Here is a 12,091-nt window from a genome sequence, read left to right as displayed (position 1 = left end):
TACACCCAATGGATGAATTTAACGTCAGGTTATAAGCTTTTATTCACATAACATGGATAAGCGACATAACTTCTGTCAGGGAGTATATGGTGCCATTCCTTATTATGTATCATCCTCTATACCTATGTATGGCACCATTTCTTATTATGTAGCATCATCTATATCACTCCTCTCAGCACCTTTATATAAAGCCAATTCTGCAGCATATCACTCTTCTCAGCCCCTTTATATAAAGCCAATTTTGCAGCATATCACTCCTTTCAATTTGTATGTGCAGCCTTCTCCTGCAGAAAATCATGAGGAAAACAACATCCCTCAGTACGGCTCACGGAACTTCCGAGAGAAGATGGGGAAACTATTAAAAATACTCTTATGCAATAAAATTAGTGCATCTGAGAAATAACATATAATTAAGAGAATATCGCAATACAAATGCAACAGCAAAGAGATAAACCCTGGCTGGAGTTTCACTGACTGCCAATGGTTGGACTTCCAAATGAGATTATCACCAGCAGGAAATTGCAGGACCAGAAAGGTGAGAGGGCAGATAAAGGAAAACACTTGTGTTCTGCTAAATGGACTGCAGCCAGAATAGCAGAACCTAAACACCCGGAGTAAAGGTGTGTCTGCTGTGGCTCCGCATGCAGAGAAGCCAACCACAAAACACAGACTCAGGGGTTTGAACCGAAAAGAATGACACCAGGTATGTGATCACTGGGGGTTCAGAAGCCAGATTTGATATATTTAGCAGATTCCTGGGCCAGTTTAAAAGAACACTACACACAAAAAATGAAGAGAATATAATATCTTCCTTGCACTCCTTTTCTTTGATCCTAGTTTGTGTCAAATAATAATAACAAAATATAAAGAAATTTCTGCTCCCTGAGTCTCAATAGATCACTTATGTCTTTTTGTTTTTCTTCCTTAACATTCTGTGTGTAGCTGTAAAAAACTGACTGCAACAGGAGCCTCCCCCAATGTCATTTTTGCAGCAGGAGCCCCCCTTTGTTTGCAGCAGGAACTGTCATGTCGGACGCTATTCACACTAGGGCGTCCGACAGACAGCGGTAATTCTGCATTTGTCCACTATGCGCTCAGTGGTGCCAGCTAGATTTATCTAGGTTGTCCGGGGTTAATCTAGCTGGTACTCGGATTGGAGGCTGGGGCACGCCCACGGCCTTTATATAGTTCTTCTGAACTTTGGGCGTCGCCGATTATAGCTTGTGTCTAGTACCTGGTGATCTCGGATCGGAGTGGTGGTCTTGGAGTGGAAATATCATATCTGGTGGTGTATGATCCTTTGTCATATTGCTCCTTCCTATTTGTGTTTTGGTTTGCTCTGCGCACATTATAGTGTTTTCCTGAGTGTGTTTGTGGTGTGGTGCGTTTTTGGTTTTCCCTGTCTGTGCTTTCTGTAGGGGTTGGAGTGAGGAATTATCACTGGGTGGAGGGTGGAGGTTTCAGATTAGTACTGAAACAGGAGTCAGGGTCAGGCCTGGCGGCCCAGACAAGCACACCATCAGTGTAATCTGTGGGAGAGGGACAGAAAGGGTTTCCCTAGTCTGAGTGATATCGCAGGGGCCCGGGTTATTAGCTTTAGCCTACCTAGGCTCCCCGTGACAGGAACCTCCCCTCTGCCATGTTTGCAGCAGGAGCCTCTCTGCCTTTTTTGCAGCAGGAGCCTCCCCCCTCTGCCATGTTTGCATGTTTGCAGCAGGTACCACGGTCTCCTATGTTTGCAGCAGGAGCCTATCCCCTCTGCTATTTTTGCAGCAGGAGCCTCTCCCCTCTGCCATCTTTGCAGCAGGGGCCTCCCTCCTCTGCCTACTTTGCAGCAACACCCTCCCCCTTGTGTCTGTTTTGCAGCAGGAGGCTCCTCCTTCTGCCATATTTGCGGCAGGTGCCTCCCCCTCTGTTATTTTTGCAGCAGGTGCCTCCCCCTCTGTTATTTTTGCAGCAGGAGCCTCCCCCTCTATTATTTTTGCAGCAGGACAAATGATTGCTAGGCCTCTCCCTAAGGGGCAAGGCTTCAGCCTCTCACCAGTTGAAGATGGAGATGATATGCAGGAGATTAACCCTTGTGTTCTCTGTAGGGTTCCCCTCCATTGCCCCCTTGAGGGGTCATCATGTGCCCACACGTGTGTGATTTGTATACTGGCAGCTATGTGCTAGCTAGAAACTTTTCCTGCTTCTCTCAATCTTCTATTGTAAGAAGCAGATGGGAAGAAAATCGGTTGGTGACTGCAACTATGCAAATCCCATACTGGGGGCTACATGAAGACCCCTATAGCTGGCACCAGAGGGGAGTCCTGGCTGTGTACATGTGCACACACTCAAGATTTGGCAATCTGCACTGGAGTGATTGCAGAAATTTTCGCTCAGCCCAGAAAGCCCCTTATGCTGCAGTAACACCTTAATTTCCAGATTATTACCATAGCTGAACTTTAACCATTATGGAGAAATCTTTATCACAGAGCTCACACTGCCTGATGATGCTGGTGCATTGTCTATTGTAAAGGCCGCCATACACATTAGTTAAAAGTTAGCCAAACCCACCGGTCTAATGTGTATGAAGGCCACAATTCTGGCCACATAATAAATCCCTCCCATGAATAAAAGAAAACAACATAAGAAAAAGATGGCTTGAAGACCATAAACATGTGAAATACTAGTGGATCTGTCATGTTTTTTTTCTTATTTTAGTAAAGCACAAATAGCTAATTAAAGCCAACTGATAATATGAAAACCAATTGTAGTGCGATTTATGGGAAACATTTCTCTACTAAAACATCAGTGTATACCAACTAAACAAAAATTAGTGCAATAAATAGTAACACAAAGACAGGTATAAAGCAAAGTAATAAAAATGGAGGACCACATAAGAAAGTGTGTAATCAAGCTTGTATCTATCCCTTTAAATAATCCATGATAAGATAATTCATAGTAATGGAACACTTACATCTTGTGATGAGAAGAAGGGCAGGGGCTGACTGGCAAATTTTAGCCTGGGGGGCAAACACAAAGCACTGGCCCAGGAGTGGTGGTCCATCTTTATGCTAAGGAGTCTAAGGTCTCACATACCATTCAGCGTGAGTATTGCGCATCCAAGGTGCAACTGATAAGAAACCATTTCATACATACTAAACTTAAATGGCCTTTTTAGTAGAGTTGAGCGAATTTTTCAAAATTCGGTTCTGGTCAGCGGCAAATATTGTATTGGCAATATTGCAATTTGCAATATTCTCCGACCGTCATTGGAGCCAATGAGCGTAGAAATAACCGAATATGTTGGTACCAGTATGCAGGGTCGGCCCTGAGCAGGCAGAGGGCCCACTCGCCGTCGGGGACACTGGCACGCTATAGTGCCGGCCCCCGCGAGTGGACCCCTGTTATGGACCTGGTGGTTAGGAGCACCCGGCATGACCTGATAGTTAAACTCACACAGGACAAGCTCTGGGATGTGGGAGCTCTGCTGACCGCAACCCCTAATCCTATCACAACAACTAGAAATAGCCGTGGAGCGTTCCTGACACTCCCTAGACGCCTCTTCACAGCCTAAGAGCTAGCTAGCCCTAGAGATAGAAAATAAAGCCTACCTTGCCTCAGAGAATTTCCCCAAAGGAAACGGCAGCCCCCCACATATATTGACTGTGAGTAAAGATGAAAGTCACAAACGCAGAAATGAAACAGGTTTCAGCAAAGGGAGGCCAGACTTACTAAACAGACAGAGGATAGGAAAGGTATCTTTGCGGTCAGCACAAAAAACTACAAAAGACCACGCAGAGTGTGCAAAAAGACCTCCGCACCGACTAACGGTGCGGAGATGCCACTCTGCATCCCAGAGCTTCCAGCTAGCAAGGCAAAATCATGATATCCAGCTGGACAAGGAAACAATGAACAAATAATAACTAGCAGGAACTTAGCTTCTGCTGTAGTAGACAGGTCACCAGAAAGATCCAAGAGCGAACTGAACCAATGCAGGAACATTGACAGCTGGCATGGAGTAACGATCTGAGTGGAGTTAAATAGAGCAGCCAACCAAAGGATAAACCACGTCACCTGTGTAAGGAACCTAAGAAGCAGCAGCTCCACTCACAGCCACCAGAGGGAGTCCATGGACAGAACTCGCCGAAGTAACATTCACGACCACAGGAGGAAGTTCGACAACAGAATTCACAACAGTACCCCCCCCCCTTGAGGAGGGGTCACCGAATCCTCACCAGAGCCATCAGAACTTCTTTGCGACAAAACAGCCCCTGCTCCAATCTCAGAAGCATCAACCTTGACCTGAAACGGGAGCGAAACATCTGGCTGGCACAGCACAGGGGCAGAAGAAAAAGACGCTTCAACTCCTGAAAAGCCTCTACAGCAGCAGAGGACCAATTGACCACATCAGCACCTTTCTTGGTCAAATCAGTCAACGGTTTAGCAATACTAGAAAAATTAGCGATGAAGCGACGGTAAAAATTAGCAAAGCCCAGGAACTTCTGCAGGCTCTTCACAGATGTCGGCTGAGTCCAATCATAAATAGCCTGAACTTTAACAGGGTCCATCTCGATAGTAGAAGGGGAAAAAATGAAACCCAAAAATGAAACCTTCTGAACTCCAAAGAGACACTTTGACCCCTTCACAAACAAGGAATTTGCACGAAGGACCTGGAACACCATTCTGACCTGCTTCACATGAGACTCCCAATCATCCGAAAAGACCAAAATGTCATCCAAATATACAATCATGAATCTATCCAGGTACTCTCGGAAGATGTCATGCATAAAGGACTGAAACACAGATGGAGCATTAGACAGCCCGAATGGCATAACCAGGTACTCAAAATGGCCCTCGGGTGTATTAAATGCTGTTTTCCATTCATCGCCCTGTTTAATTCGCACAAGATTATACGCCCCTCGAAGATCTATCTTGGTGAACCAGCTAGCCCCCTTAATCCGAGCAAACAAATCAGACAGCAGCGGCAAAGGAAACTGAAATTTGACTGTGATCTTATTAAGAAGGCGGTAATCAATACAACGTCTTAAAGAGCCATCCTTCTTGGCCACAAAAAAGAACCCTGCTCCCAATGGTGATGACGACGGGCGAATATGACCCTTCTCCAAGGATTCCTTTATATAACTCCGCATAGCAGCGTGCTCTGGCACAGATAAATTAAACAGTCGGCCCTTAGGAAACTTACTACCAGGGATCAAATTAATAGCACAATCGCAATCCCTATGAGGAGGTAGGGCACCGGATTTGGGCTCTTCAAATACATCCTGGTAATCTGATAAAAACTCAGGGACTTCAGAAGGAGTTGAAGGCGAAATTGACAACAATGGAACATCACCATGTACCCCCTGACAACCCCAGCCGGACACAGACATAGATTTCCAGTCCAACACTGGATTATGTGTTGTGAATTCTGTTGTCGGGCTCCCTCCTGTGGTCATGAATGGTACTTCGGCTGGTTCTGTCCATGGACTTTCTCTGGTGGCTGTGGGTGTTTCTGAGTTTCATTCCACAGGTGACGAGGTTAATTCGTTAGCTGGCTGCTCTATTTATCTCCACTTAGATCTTTGCTCCATGCCACCTGTCAATGTTCCAGTATTGGTCTAGTTCACTCCTGGATCGTTCTTGTGACCTGTCTTCCCAGCAGAAGCTAAGTGACTGCTTGTTTTTCTCTGGTTTGCTATTTTTCTGTCCAGCTTGCTATTTTGATTGTTCTTGCTTGCTGGAAGCTCTGGGACGCAGAGGGAGCGCCTCCGCACCGTGAGTCGGTGCGGAGGGTCTTTTTGCGCCCTCTGCATAGTCTTTTTGTAGGTTTTTGTGCTGACCGCAAAGCTACCTTTCCTATCCTCAGTCTGTTCAGTAAGTCGGGCCTCACTTTGTTTAATCTATTTCATCTCTGTGTTTGTATTTTCATCTTTACTCACAGTCATTATATGTGGGGGGCTGCCTTTTCCTTTGGGGAATTTCTCTGAGGCAAGGTAGGCTTTATTTTTCTATCTTTAGGGATAGCTAGTTCCTTAGGCTGTGCCGAGTTGCATAGGGAGCGTTAGGAGCAATCCACGGCTATTTCTAGTGTGGTTGATAGGATTAGGGATTGCGGTCAGCAGAGTTCCCACGTCCCAGTGCTCGTCCTATATTATCAGTAACTATCAGGTCATTCCGTGTGCTCTTATCCACCAGGTCCATTATTGTCCTGACCACCAGGTCATAACAGTACAGGTGGCCCAAAGTACTAATGCATCTCAATAGAGGGATAAGAGAAGTTCTGAGACCATTTTTTTTTCTTTGCAGTGTGTTTTGTCTCTCTTTTCCCCTTTACATCTGGGTGGTTCAGAACACAGGTGTAGACATGGACATTCAAGGTCTGTCCTCTTTGATGGATAATCTCACTATAAGTGTACAAAACATTCAAGATTTTGTTGTTCAGAATACGATGTCAGAGCCTAGGATTCCAATTCCTGATTTGTTTTTTGGTGATAGATCTAAGTTCTTGAATTTCAAAAATAATTGTAAATTGTTTCTTGCCTTGAAACCTCGCTCCTCAGGTGACCCTGTTCAAAAAGTAAAGATCATTATTTCTTTGTTACGCGGTGACCCTCAAGACTGGGCATTTTCCCTTGCGCCAGGAGATCCGGCATTGCGTGATGCTGATGAGTTTTTCCTGGCGCTTGGATTGCTTTATGACGAACCTAATTCAGTGGATCAGGCAGAGAAAATCTTGCTGGCTCTGTGTCAGGGTCAGGATGAAGCGGAGATATATTGTCAGAAGTTTAGAAAGTGGTCTGTGCTCACTCAGTGGAATGAATGTGCCCTGGCAGCAATCTTCAGAAAGGGTCTCTCTGAAGCCCTTAAGGATGTCATGGTGGGATTTCCCGTGCCTGCTGGTCTGAAAGAGTCTATGTCTTTGGCCATTCAGATCGATCGAAGCTTGCGTGAGCGTAAAGCTGTGCACCATTTGGCGGTATTATCTGAGCATGGGCCTGAGCCTATGCAATGTGATAGGACTTTGACCAGAGCTGAACGGCAAGAAAACAGACGTCGGAATGGGCTATGTTTTTACTGTGGTGATTCCACTCATGCTATCTCAGATTGTCCTAAGCGCAGTAAGCGGTTCGCTAGGTCTGACACCATTGGTACGGTACAGTCTAAATTTCTATTGTCCGTTACTCTGATTTGTTCTTTGTCATCCTATTCTGTTATGGCATTTGTGGATTCAGGTGCTGCCCTGAATTTGATGGACTTGGAGTATGCTAGGCGCTGTGGTTTTTTCTTGGAGCCCTTGCAGTATCCTATTCCATTGAGAGGAATTCATGCTACGCCTTTGGCCAAGAATAAGCCTCAGTACTGGACCCAATTGACCATGTGCATGGCTCCTGCACATCAGGAGGATATCCGCTTTCTGGTGTTGCATAATCTGCATGATGTGGTCGTTTTGGGGTTGCCATGGCTACAGGTTCATAATCCAGTATTGGACTGGAAATCTATGTCTGTGTCCAGCTGGGGTTGCCAGGGGGTACATGGTGATGTTCCCTTTTTGTCTATTTCGTCTTCCACTCCTTTTGAAGTTCCAGAGTTTTTGTCGGATTATCGGGATGTATTTGATGAGCCCAAAGCCAGTGCCCTACCTCCTCATAGGGATTGCGATTGTGCAATTAATTTGATTCCTGGTAGTAAGTTTCCTAAGGGCCGATTGTTCAATTTATCTGTGCCAGAACACGCCGCTATGCGGAGTTATATAAAGGAATCCTTGGAGAAAGGCCATATTCGCCCGTCGTCATCACCGTTAGGTGCAGGGTTCTTTTTTGTGGCCAAGAAGGATGGTTCTTTGAGACCTTGTATTGATTACCGCCTTCTCAATAAAATTACAGTCAAATTTCAGTATCCTTTGCCGTTGCTGTCTGATTTGTTTGCTCGTATTGAAGGGGTCAAAGTGTCTCTTTGGAGTTCAGAAGGTTTCATTTTTGGGGTTCATTTTTTCCCCTTCTACTATCGAGATGGACCCTGTTAAAGTTCAGGCCATTTACGATTGGACTCAGCCGACATCTGTGAAGAGCCTGCAAAAGTTCCTGGGCTTTGCTAATTTTTATCGGCGCTTCATCGCTAATTTTTCTAGTGTTGCTAAACCGTTGACTGATTTGACCAAGAAGGGTGCTGATGTGGTCAATTGGTCTTCTGCAGCTGTAGAGGCTTTTCAGGAGTTGAAGCGTCGTTTTTCTTCTGCCCCTGTGTTGTGCCAGCCAGATGTTTCGCTCCCGTTTCAGGTTGAGGTTGATGCTTCTGAGATTGGAGCTGGGGCTGATTTGTCGCAAAGAAGTTCTGATGGCTCGGTGATGAAGCCATGTGCTTTCTTTTCTAGAAAGTTTTCGCCTGCTGAGCGCAATTATGATGTTGATAATTGAGAGTTGTTGGCCATGAAGTGGGCATTCGAGGAGTGGCGTCATTGGCTTGAAGGAGCCAAGCATCGCGTGGTGGTCTTGACAGATCACAAGAATTTGACTTATCTTGAGTCTGCCAAACGGTTGAATCCGAGACAGGCTCGATGGTCGTAATTTTTATCCCGTTTTGATTTTGTGGTTTCGTACCTTCCGGGCTCTAAGAATGTGAAGGCTGATGCCCTGTCAAGGAGTTTTGTGCCTGACTCTCCGGGTGTTCCTGAGCCGGCGGGTATTCTCAAAGAGGGGGTAATTTTGTCTGCCATCTCCCCTGATTTGCGGCGGGTGCTGCAAAAATTTCAGGCTGATAGACCTGACCGTTGCCCAGAGGAGAAACTGTTTGTCCCTGATAGATGGACTAGTAGAGTTATCTCTGAGATTCATTGTTCAGTGTTGGCTGGGCATCCTGGAATCTTTGGTACCAGAGATTTGGTGGCTAGATCCTTTTGGTGGCCGTCTTTGTCACGGGATGTGCGTTCTTTTGTGCAGTCCTGTGGGACTTGTGCTCGGGCTAAGCCCTGCTGTTCTCGTGCCAGTGGGTTGCTTTTGCCCTTGCCAGTCCCGAAGAGGCCCTGGACGCATATTTATATGGATTTTATTTCGGATCTCCCCATCTCTCAAAAGATGTCAGTCATTTGGGTGGTCTGTGATCGCTTTTCTAAGATGGTCCATCTGGTACCCTTGTCTAAATTGCCTTCCTCCTCTGATTTGGTGCCTTTGTTCTTCCAGCATGTGGTTCGTTTGCATGGCATTCCAGAGAATATTGTTTCTGACAGAGGTTCCCAGTTTGTTTCGAGGTTTTGGCGAGCCTTTTGTGGTAGGATGGGCATTGACTTGTCTTTTTCCTCGGCTTTCCATCCTCAGACTAATGGCCAGACCGAGCGAACCAATCAGACCTTGGAAACATATCTGAGGTGCTTTGTTTCTGCTGATCAGGATGACTGGGTGTCCTTTTTGCCTTTGGCTGAGTTCGCCCTTAATAATCGGGCCAGCTCGGCTACCTTGGTTTCACCGTTTTTCTGCAATTCTGGGTTCCATCCTCGTTTCTCTTCTGGACAGGTTGAGTCTTCGGACTGTCCTGGTGTGGATACTGTGGTGGACAGGTTGCAGCAGATTTGGACTCAGGTAGTGGACAATTTGACCTTGTCCCAGGAGAAGGCTCAACTTTTCGCTAATCGCAGACGCCGTGTGGGTCCCCGACTTCGTGTTGGGGATCTGGTTTGGTTATCTTCTCGTCATATTCCTATGAAGGTTTCCTCTCCTAAGTTTAAACCTCGTTTTATTGGTCCGTATAGGATTTCTGAGGTTCTTAATCCTGTGTCTTTTCGTCTGACCCTTCCAGATTCTTTTTCCATACATAACGTATTCCTTAGGTCATTGTTGCGGAGATACGTGGCACCTATGGTTCCATCTGTTGAGCCTCCTGCCCCGGTTTTGGTGGAGGGGGAATTGGAGTATATTGTGGAGAAGATTTTGGATTCTCGTGTTTCAAGACGGAACCTCCAGTATCTGGTTAAATGGAAGGGTTATGCTCAGGAGGATAATTCCTGGGTTTTTGCCTCTGATGTCCATGCTCCCGATCTTGTTCGTGCCTTTCATGTGGCTCATCCTGGTCAGCCTGGGGGCTCTGGTGAGGGTTCGGTGACCCCTCCTCAAGGGGGGGGTACTGTTGTGAATTCTGTGGCAGAGTTCACTCCTGTGGTCACAAGTGGTACTTCGGCAGATTCTCTCTGGGATCTTCCGTTTGTGGAGGAAAGTGGTACTGCAGCTTCTGAGTTTCCTCCCTCAGGTGATCTGGTGAGCTCGTTAGCTTCTTCTCTACTTAACTCCACCTGATGCTTTGATCTATGCTTCCTGTCAATGTTTCAGTGTGGCACTTGTTTTTTCCATGGATCATTCCTGTGGCCTGCTGCTCTGCAAAGTTTTGCTTATGTTATTTTGTTGCTATTTTTCTGTCCAGCTTGCTTTATTGGATTTTCTCGCCTGCTGGAAGCTCTGAGACGCAGAGGGACCACCTCCGTACCGTTAGTCGGTGCGGAGGGTCTTTTTGTCCCCTCTGCGTGGTTTTTTATAGGTTTTTGTGCTGACCGCAAAGTTATCTTCCCTATCCTCGTTCTGTTCAGCTAGTCGGGCCTCACTTTGCTAAATCTGTTTCATCTCTGTTTGTGTTTTCATCTTACTCACAGTCATTATATGTGGGGGGCTGCCTTTTCCTTTGGGGAATTTCTCTGAGGCAAGGTAGGCTTATTTTTCTATCTTCAGGATTAGCTAGTTTCTCAGGCTGTGACGAGGCGCCTAGGTTCTGGTCAGGAGCGCTCCACGGCTACCTTTAGTGTGGTTTCATAGGTTTAGGGATTGCGGTCTGCAGAGTTCCCACGTCTCAGAGCTCGTTCTATTATTTTGGGTTATTGTCAGTTCACTGTATGTGCTCTGACCTCCATGTCCATTGTGATTCTGAATTGCCTTTCATAACAGATCTGTCAAGACCACCACGCGATGCTTGGCTCCTTCAAGCCAATGACGCCATTCCTCGAATGCCCACTTCATGGCCAACAACTCTCGATTACCAACATCATAATTACGCTCAGCCGGCGAAAACTTTCTAGAAAAGAAAGCACATGGCTTCATCACCGAGCCATCAGAACTTCTTTGCGACAAAACAGCCCCTGCTCCAATCTCAGAAGCATCAACCTCAACCTGAAACGGGAGCGAAACATCTGGCTGGCACAACACAGGGGCAGAAGAAAAACGACGCTTCAACTCCTGAAAAGCCTCTACAGCTGCAGAAGACCAATTGACCACATCAGCACCCTTCTTGGTGAAATCAGTCAACGGTTTAGCAACACTAGAAAAATTAGCGATGAAGCGCCGATAAAAATTAGCAAAGCCCAGGCACTTTTGCAGGCTCTTCACAGATGTCGGCTGAGTCCAATCGTAAATGGCCTGGACTTTAACAGGGTCCATCTCGATAGTAGAAGGGGAAAAAATGAACCCCAAAAATGAAACCTTCTGAACTCCAAAGAGACACTTTGACCCCTTCACAAACAAGGAATTCGCACGAAGGACCTGGAACACCATTCTGACCTGCTTCACATGAGACTCCCAATCATCCGAAAAGACCAAAATATCATCCAAATACACAATCAGGAATTTATCCAGGTACTCTCGGAAGATGTCATGCATAAAGGACTGAAATACTGATGGAGCATTGGAAAGCCCGAATGGCATAACCAGGTACTCAAAATGGCCCTCAGGCGTATTAAATGCTGTTTTCCATTCATCGCCTTGTTTAATACGCACAAGATTATACGCCCCTCAAAGATCTATCTTGGTGAACCAACTAGCCCCTTTAATACGAGCAAACAAATCAGACAGCAACGGCAAAGGATACTGAAATTTGACTGTAATTTTATTAAGAAGGCGGTAATCAATACAAGGTCTCAAAGAGCCATCCTTCTTGGCCACAAAAAAGAACCCTGCTCCTAACGGTGATGACGACGGGCGAATATGGCCTTTCTCCAAGGATTCCATTATATAACTCCGCATAGCGGCGTGTTCTGGCACAGATAAATTGAACAATCGGCCCTTAGGAAACTTACTACCAGGAATCAAATTAATTGCACAATCGCAATCCCTATGAGGAGGTAGGGAACTGGCTT

This window comes from Ranitomeya imitator, chromosome 4 (genome assembly GCF_032444005.1).
Source record: "Ranitomeya imitator isolate aRanImi1 chromosome 4, aRanImi1.pri, whole genome shotgun sequence".
Lineage (NCBI taxonomy): Eukaryota > Metazoa > Chordata > Amphibia > Anura > Dendrobatidae > Ranitomeya > Ranitomeya imitator.
This window is presented reverse-complemented; position numbering follows the sequence as displayed.